Source organism: Anopheles funestus, unplaced genomic scaffold, assembly GCF_943734845.2.
Source record: "Anopheles funestus unplaced genomic scaffold, idAnoFuneDA-416_04 scaffold_52_ctg1, whole genome shotgun sequence".
Taxonomy (NCBI): Eukaryota; Metazoa; Arthropoda; class Insecta; order Diptera; family Culicidae; genus Anopheles; species Anopheles funestus.
Window position 1 is genome coordinate 198,804 of NW_026045341.1, and position 8,856 is coordinate 207,659.

General features: G+C 36.7%; 1 long non-coding RNA gene across 9 annotated transcripts; it reads left to right on the forward strand.

Moving 5' to 3' along the window:
- The first annotated feature begins 582 nt into the window (after positions 1 to 582).
- Positions 583 to 8,850, forward strand: LOC125774394 (uncharacterized). Of its 9 annotated transcripts, none has more exons than XR_007420872.1 (3): positions 583 to 604; positions 4,590 to 5,079; positions 6,984 to 8,850. It is a non-coding gene; the product is annotated as an uncharacterized LOC125774394 (long non-coding RNA). The 9 variants fall into 9 exon arrangements; XR_007420874.1 differs by lacking the exon at positions 583 to 604 and adding an exon at positions 1,938 to 1,974; XR_007420866.1 differs by lacking the exon at positions 583 to 604 and adding an exon at positions 1,983 to 3,035.
- The last annotated feature ends 6 nt before the right edge of the window (positions 8,851 to 8,856 follow it).

Genomic DNA, 8,856 nt, shown 5'->3' on the forward strand with positions numbered 1-8,856 from the left:
AGATGTTTGTAGCCAAAGTTGGTGTTTTTGGTCAAAGTTGGTAGAAACTAGATGTTTGTAGCCAATGTTGGTGTTTTTGGTCAAAGTTGGTAGAAACTAGATGTTTGTAGCCAAAGTTGGTGTTTTTGGTCAACGTTGGTAGAAACAAGATGTATGTAGCCAAAGTTGGTGTTTTTGGTCAAAGTTGGTAGAAAATGGATGTTTGTAGCCAAAGTTGGTGTTTTTGGTCAAAGTTGGTAGAAACTAGATGTTTGTAGCCAAAGTTGGTGTTTTTGGTCAAAGTTAGTAGAAAATGGATGTTTGTAGCCAAAGTTGGTGTTTTTGGTCAAAGTTGGTAGAAACTAGATGTTTGTAGCCAAAGTTGGTGTTTTTGGTCAAAGTTGGTAGAAACTAGATGTTTGTAGCCAAAGTTGGTGTTTTTGGTCAAAGTTGGTAGAAACAAGATGTTTGTAGCCAAAGTTGGTGTTTTTGGTCAAAGTTGGTAGAAACTAGATGTTTGCAGCCAAAGTTGGTGTTTTGGTCAAAGTTGGTAGAAACTAGATGTTTGTAGCCAAAGTTGCTGTTTTTGGTCAAAGTTGGTAGAAAATGGATGTTTGTAGCCAAAGTTGGTGTTTTTGGTCAAAGTTGGTAGAAACAAGATGTATGTAGTCAAAGTTGGTGTTTTTGGTCAAAGTTGGTAGAAACTAGATGTATGTAGCCGAAGTTGGTGTTTTTGGTCAAAGTTGGTAGAAACTAGATATTTGTAGCCAAAGTTGGTGTTTTTGGTCAAAGTTGGTAGAAACTAGATGTTTGTAGCCAAAGTTGGTGTTTTTGGTCAAAGTTGGTAGAAACTAGATGTTTGTAGCCAAAGTTGGTGTTTTTGGTCAAAGTTGGTAGAAACTAGATGTTTGTAGCCAAAGTTGGTGTTTTTGGTCAAAGTTGGTAGAAACTAGATGTTTGTAGCCAAAGTTGGTGTTTTTGGTCAAAGTTGGTAGAAACAAGATGTTTGTAGCCAAAGTTGGTGTTTTTGGTCAAAGTTGGTAGAAACTAGATGTTTGCAGCCAAAGTTGGTGTTTTGGTCAAAGTTGGTAGAAACTAGATGTTTGTAGCCAAAGTTGGTGTTTTTGGTCAAAGTTGGTAGAAAATGGATGTTTGTAGCCAAAGTTGGTGTTTTTGGTCAAAGTTGGTAGAAACAAGATGTATGTAGTCAAAGTTGGTGTTTTTGGTCAAAGTTGGTAGAAACTAGATGTTGGTAGCCAAAGTTGGTGTTTTTGGTCAAAGTTGGTAGAAACTAGATGTTTGTAGCCAAAGTTGGTGTTTTTGGTCAAAGTTGGTAGAAACTAGATGTTTGTAGCCAAAGTTGGTGTTTTTGGTCAAAGTTGGTAGAAACAAGATGTTTGTAGCCAAAGTTGGTGTTTTTGGTCAAAGTTGGTAGAAACTAGATGTTTGTAGCCAAAGTTGGTGTTTTTGGTCAAAGTTGGTAGAAACTAGATGTTTGTAGCCAAAGTTGGTGTTTTTGGTCAAAGTTGGTAGAAACTAGATGTTTGTAGCCAAAGTTGGTGTTTTTGGTCAAAGTTGGTAGAAACAAGATGTTTGTAGCCAAAGTTGGTGTTTTTGGTCAAAGTTGGTAGAAACTAGATGTTTGCAGCCAAAGTTGGTGTTTTGGTCAAAGTTGGTAGAAACTAGATGTTTGTAGCCAAAGTTGCTGTTTTTGGTCAAAGTTGGTAGAAAATGGATGTTTGTAGCCAAAGTTGGTGTTTTTGGTCAAAGTTGGTAGAAACAAGATGTATGTAGTCAAAGTTGGTGTTTTTGGTCAAAGTTGGTAGAAACTAGATGTTGGTAGCCAAAGTTGGTGTTTTTGGTCAAAGTTGGTAGAAACTAGATGTTGGTAGCCAAAGTTGGTGTTTTTGGTCAAAGTTGGTAGAAACAAGATGTATGTAGTCAAAGTTGGTGTTTTTGGCCAAAGTTGGTAGAAACAAGATGTATGTAGTCAAAGTTGGTGTTTTTGGTCAAAGTTGGTAGAAACTAGATGTTTGTAGCCAAAGTTGGTGTTTTTGGTCAAAGTTGGTAGAAACTAGATGTTTGTAGCCAAAGTTGATGGTTTTGGTCAAAGTTGGTAGAAACAAGATGTATGTAGCCAAAGTTGGTGTTTTTGGTCAAAGTTGGTAGAAACTAGATGTTTGTAGCCAAAGTTGGTGTTTTTGGTCAAAGTTGGTAGAAACTAGATGTTTGTAGCCAAAGTTGGTGTTTTTGGTCAAAGTTAGTAGAAAATGGATGTTTGTAGCCAAAGTTGGTGTTTTTGGTCAAAGTTGGTAGAAACTAGATGTTTGTAGCCAAAGTTGGTGTTTTTGGTCAAAGTTAGTAGAAAATGGATGTTTGTAGCCAAAGTTGGTGTTTTTGGTCAAAGTTGGTAGAAACTAGATGTTTGTAGCCAAAGTTGGTGTTTTTGGTCAAAGTTGGTAGAAAATGGATGTTTGTAGCCAAAGTTGGTGTTTTTGGTCAAAGTTGGTAGAAACTAGATGTTTGTAGCCAAAGTTGGTGTTTTTGGTCAAAGCTGGTAGAAACTAGATGTTGGTAGCCAAAGTTGGTGTTTTTGGTCAAAGTTGGTAGAAACTAGATGTTTGTAGCCAAAGTTGGTGTTTTTGGTCAAAGTTGGTAGAAACTAGATGTTTGTAGCCAAAGTTGGTGTTTTTGGTCAAAGTTGGTAGCCTAAGTTGGTGTTTTTGGTCAAAGTTGGTAGAAAATGGATGTGTGTAGCCAAAGTTGGTGTTTTTGGTCAAAGTTGGTAGAAACAAGATGTTTGTTGCCAAAGTTGGTGTTTTTGGTCAAAGTTGGTAGAAACAAGATGTATGTAGCCAAAGTTGGTGTTTTTGGTCAAAGTTGGTAGAAACTAGATGTTTGTAGCCAAAGTTGGTGTTTTTGGTCAAAGTTGGTAGAAACTAAATGTTTGTAGCCAATGTTGGTGTTTTTGGTCAAAGTTGGTAGAAACTAGATGTTTGTAGCCAAAGTTGGTGTTTTTGGTCAAAGTTAGTAGAAAATGGATGTTTGTAGCCAAAGTTGGTGTTTTTGGTCAAAGTTGGTAGAAACTAGATGTTTGTAGCCAAAGTTGCTGTTTTTGGTCAAAGTTAGCAGAAAATGGATGTTTGTAGCCAAAGTTGGTGTTTTTGGTCAAAGTTGGTAGAAACTAGATGTTTGTAGCCAAAGTTGGTGTTTTTGGTCAAAGTTGGTAGAAAATGGATGTTTGTAGCCAAAGTTGGTGTTTTTGGTCAAAGTTGGTAGAAAATGGATGTTTGTAGCCAAAGTTGGTGTTGTTGGACAAAGTTAGTAGAAAATGGATGTTTGTAGCCAAAGTTGGTGTTTTTGGTCAAAGTTGGTTGAAACTAGATGTTTGTAGCCAAAGTTGGTGTTTTTGGTCAAAGTTGGTAGAAACTAGATGTTTGTAGCCAAAGTTGGTGTTTTTGGTCAAAGTTGGTAGCCAAAGTTGGTGTTTTTGGTCAAAGTTGGTAGAAACTAGATGTTTGTAGCCAAAGTTGGTGTTTTTGGTCAAAGTTAGTAGAAAATGGATGTTTGTAGCCAAAGTTGGTGTTTTTGGTCAAAGTTGGTAGAAACTAGATGTTTGTAGCCAAAGTTGGTGTTTTTGGTCAAAGTTGGTAGAAAATGGATGTTTGTAGCCAAAGTTGGTGTTTTTGGTTAAAGTTGGTAGAAACTAGATGTTTGTAGCCAAAACTGTGTTTTTTGGTCAAAGTTGGTAGAAACTAGATGTTTTTAGCCAAAGTTGGTGTTTTTGGTCAAAAGTTGGTAGAAACTAGATGTTTGTAGCCAAAGTTGGTGTTTTTGGTCAAAGTTGGTAGAAACTAGATGTTTGTAGCCAAAGTTGGTGTTTTTTTGGTCAAAGTTAGTAGAAAATGGATGTTTGTAGCCAAAGTTGGTGTTTTTGGTCAAAGTTTGTAGAAAATGGATGGTTGTAGCCAAAGTTGGTGTTTTTGGTCAAAGTTGGTAGAACCTAGATGTATGTAGCCAAAGTTGGTGTTTTTGGTCAAAGTTGGTAGAAAATGGATGTTTGTAGCCAAAGTTGGTGTGTTTGGTTAAAGTTGGTAGAAACTAGATGTTTGTAGCCTAAGTTGGTGTTTTTGGTCAAAGTTGGTAGAAAATGGATGTTTGTAGCCAAAGTTGGTGTTTTTGGTCAAAGTTGGTAGAAACTAGATGTTTGTAGCCAAAGTTGGTGTTTTTGGTCAAAGTTGGTAGAAACTAGATGTTTGTAGCCAAAGTTGGTGTTTTGGTCAAAGTTGGTAGAAACTAGATGTTTGAAGCCAATGTTGGTGTTTTTGGTCAAAGTTGGTAGAAACTAGATGTTTGTAGCCAAAGTTGGTGTTTTTGGTCAAAGTTAGTAGAAACTAGATGTTTGTAGCCAAAGTTGGTGTTTTGGTCAAAGTTGGTAGAAACTAGATGTTTGTAGCCAAAGTTGGTGTTTTTGGTCAAAGTTAGTAGAAAATGGATGTTTGTAGCCAAAGTTGGTGTTTTTGGTCAAAGTTGGTAGAAACTAAGATGTTTGTAGCCAAAGTTGGTGTTTTTGGTCAAAGTTAGCAGAAAATGGATGTTTGTAGCCAAAGTTTGGTGTTTTTGGTCAAAGTTGGTAGAAACTAGATGTTTGTAGCCAAAGTTGGTGTTTTTGGTCAAAGTTGGTAGAAAATGGATGTTTGTAGCCAAAGTTGGTGTTTTTGGTCAAAGTTGGTAGAAACAAGATGTTTGTAGCCAAAGTTGGTGTTGTTGGTCAAAGTTAGTAGAAAATGGATGTTTGTAGCCAAAGTTGGTGTTTTTGGTCAAAGTTGGTTGAAACTAGATGTTTGTAGCCAAAGTTGGTGTTTTTGGTCAAAGTTGGTAGTAACTAGATGTTTGTAGCCAAAGTTGGTGTTTTTGGTCAAAGTTGGTAGAAACAAGATGTTTGTAGCCAAAGTTGGTGTTGTTGGTCAAAGTTAGTAGAAAATGGATGTTTGTAGCCAAAGTTGGTGTTTTTGGTCAAAGTTGGTAGAAACTAGATGTATGTAGCCAAAGTTGGTGTTTTTGGTCAAAGTTGGTAGAAAATGGATGTTTGTAGCCAAAGTTGGTGTGTTTGGTTAAAGTTGGTACAAAACTAGATGTTTGTAGCCTAAGTTGGTGTTTTTGGTCAAAGTTGGTAGAAAAATGGATGTTTGTAGCCAAAGTTGGTGTTTTTGGTCAAAGTTGGTAGAAACTAGATGTTTGTAGCCAAAGTTGGTGTTTTTGGTCAAAGTTGGTAGAAACTAGATGTTTGTAGCCAAAGTTGGTGTTTTTGGTCAAAGTTAGTAGAAACTAGATGTTTGTAGCCAAAGTTGGTGTTTTTGGTCAAAGTTGGTAGAAACAAGATGTTTGTAGCCAAAGTTGGTGTTTTTGGTCAAAGTTGGTAGAAACTAGATGTTTGTAGCCAAAGTTGGTGTTTTTGGTCAAAAGTTGGTAGAAACTAGATGTTTGTAGCTAAAGTTGGTGTTTTTGGTCAAAGTTGGTAGAAACTAGATGTTTGTAGCCAAAGTTGGTGTTTTTGGTCAAAGTTGGTTGAAACTAGATGTTTGTAGCCAAAGTTGGTGTTTTTGGTCAAAGTTGGTAGAAACTAGATGTTTGTAGCCAAAGTTGGTGTTTTTTGGTCAAAGTTGGTAGAAACTAGATGTTTGTAGCCAAAGTTGGTGTTTTTGGTCAAAGTTGGTAGAAACTAGATGTTTGTAGCCAAAGTTGGTGTTTTTGGTCAAAGTTGGTAGCCAAAGTTGGTGTTTTTGGTCAAAGTTTGTAGAAACTAGATGTTTGTAGCCAAAGTTGGTGTTTTTGGTCAAAGTTGGTAGAAACTAGATGTTTGTAGCCAAAGTTGGTGTTTTTTGGTCAAAGTTGGTAGAAAATGGATGTTTGTAGCCAAAGTTGGTGTTTTTTGGTCAAAGTTGGTAGAAACTAGATGTTTGTAGCCAAAGTTGGTGTTTTTGGTCAAAGTTGGTAGAAACTAGATGTTTTGTAGCCAAAGTTGGTGTTTTTGGTCAAAGTTGGTAGAAACTAGATGTTTGTAGCCAAAGTTGGTGTTTTTTGGTCAAAGTTGGTAGAAACTAGATGTTTGTAGCCAAAGTTGGTGTTTTTGGTCAAAGTTAGTAGAAAATGGATGTTTGTAGCCAAAGTTGGTGTTTTTGGTCAAAGTTGGTAGAAACTAGATGTTTGTAGCCAAAGTTGGTGTTTTTGGTCAAAGTTGGTAGAAAATGGATGTTTGTAGGCAAAGTTGGTGTTTTTGGTCAAAGTTGGTAGAAACAAGATGTTTGTTGCCAAAGTTGGTGTTTTTGGTCAAAGTTGGTAGAAACTAGATGTTTGTAGCCAAAGTTGGTGTTTTTGGTCAAAGTTGGTAGAAACTAGATGTTTGTAGCCAAAGTTGGTGTTTTGGTCAAAGTTGGTAGAAACAAGATGTTTGTAGCCAAAGTTGGTGTTTTTGGTCAAAGTTGGTAGAAACTAGATGTTTGTAGCCAAAGTGGTGTTTTTGGTCAAAGTTTATTAGAAACTAGATGTTTGTAGCCAAAGTTGGTGTTTTTGGTCAAAGTCAGTAGAAAATGGATGTTTGTAGCCAAAGTTGGTGTTTTTGGTCAAAGTTGGTAGAAACTAGATGTTTGTAGCCAAAGTTGTTGTTTTTGGTCGAAGTTGGTAGAAACAAGATGTTTGTAGCCAAAGTTGGTGTTTTTGGTCAAAGTTGGTTGAAACAAGATGTTTGTTGCCAAAGTTGGTGTTTTTGGTCAAAGTTGGTAGAAAATGGATGTTTGTTGCCAAAGTTGGTGTTTTTGGTCAAAGTTGGTAGAAACAAGATGTATGTAGCCAAAGTTGGTGTTTTTGGTCAAAGTTGGTAGAAACTAGATGTTTGTAGCCAAAGTTGGTGTTTTTGGTCAAAGTTGGTAGAAACTAAATGTTTGTAGCCAAAGTTGGTGTTTTTGGTCAAAGTAGGTAGAAAACTACGATGTTTGTAGCCAAAGGTTGGTGTTTTTGGTCAAAGTTGGTAGAAACTAGATGTTTGTAGCCAAAGTTGGTGTTTTTGGTCAAAGTTGGTAGAAACTAGATGTTTGTAGCCAAAGTTGGTGTTTTTGGTCAAAGTTAGTAGAAAATGGATGTTTGTAGCCAAAGTTGGTGTTTTTGGTCAAAGTTGGTAGAAACTAGATGTTTGTAGCCAAAGTTGCTGTTTTTGGTCAAAGTTGGTAGAAACTAGATGTTTGTAGCCAAAGTTGGTGTTTTTGGTCAAAGTTGGTAGAAACTAGATGTTTGTAGCCAAAGTTGGTGTTGTTGGTCAAAGTTAGTAGAAAATGGATGTTTGTAGCCAAAGTTGGTGTTTTTGGTCAAAGTTGGTTGAAACTAGATGTTTGTAGCCAAAGTTGGTGTTTTTGGTCAAAGTTGGTAGAAACTAGATGTTTGTAGCCAAAGTTGGTGTTTTTGGTCAAAGTTGGTAGCCAAAGTTGGTGTTTTTGGTCAAAGTTGGTAGAAACTAGATGTATGTAGCCAAAGTTGGTGTTTTTGGTCAAAATTGGTAGAAAATGGATGTTTGTAGCCAAAGTTGGTGTGTTTGGTCAAAGTTGGTAGAAACTAGATGTTTGTAGCCTAAGTTGGTGTTTTTGGTCAAAGTTGGTAGAAAATGGATGTTTGTAGCCAAAGTTGGTGTTTTTGGTCAAAGTTGGTAGAAACTAGATGTTTGTAGCCAAAGTTGGTGTTTTTGGTCAAAGTTGGTAGAAACTAGATGTTTGTAGCCAAAGTTGGTGTTTTTGGTCAAAGTTAGTAGAAACTAGATGTTTGTAGCCAAAGTTGGTGTTTTTGGTCAAAGTTGGTAGAAACAAGATGTTTGTAGCCGAAGTTGGTGTTTTTGGTCAAAGTTGGTAGAAACTAGATGTTTGTAGCCAAAGTTGGTGTTTTTGGTCAAAGTTGGTAGAAACTAGATGTTTGTAGCCAAAGTTGGTGTTTTTGGTCAAAGTTGGTAGAAACTAGATGTTTGTAGCCAAAGTTGGTGTTTTTGGTCAAAGTTGGTAGAAACTAGATGTTTGTAGCCAAAGTTGGGTGTTTTTGGTCAAAGTTGGTAGAAACTAGATGTTTGTAGCCAACGTTGGTGTTTTGGTCAAAGTTGGTAGAAACTAGATGTTTGTAGCCAAAGTTGGTGTTTTTGGTCAAAGTTGGTAGAAACTAGATGTTTGTAGCCAAAGTTGTGTTTTTGGTCAAAGTTGGTAGAAACTAGATGTTTGTAGCCAAAGTTGGTGTTTTTGGTCAAAGTTGGTAGAAACTAGATGTTTGTAGCCAATGTTGGTGTTTTTGGTCAAAGTTGGTAGAAACTAGATGTTTGTAGCCAAAGTTGGTGTTTTTGGTCAAAGTTGGTAGAAAATGGATGTTTGTAGCCAAAGTTGGTGTTTTTGGTCAAAGTTGGTAAAAAATGGATGTTTGTACCCAAAGTTGGTGTTTTTGGTCAAAGTTGGTGGAAACAAGATGTTTGTAGCCAAAGTTGGTGTTTTTGGTCAAAGTTGGTAGAAACAAGATGTTTGTAGCCAAAGTTGGTGTTTTTGGTCAAAGTTGGTAGAAACAAGATGTTTGTAGCCGAAGTTGGTGTTTTTGGTCAAAGTTGGTAGAAACTAGATGTTTGTAGCCAAAGTTGGTGTTTTTGGTCAAAGTTGGTAGAAACTAGATGTTTGTAGCCAAAGTTGGTGTTTTTGGGTCAAAGTTGGTAGAAACTAGATGTTTGTAGCCAACGTTGGTGTTTTTGGTCAAAGTTGGTAGAAACTAGATGTTTGTAGCCAAAGTTGGTGTTTTTGGTCAAAGTTGGTAGAAACTAGATGTTTGTAGCCAAAGTTGGTGTTTTTGGTCAAAGTTGGTAGC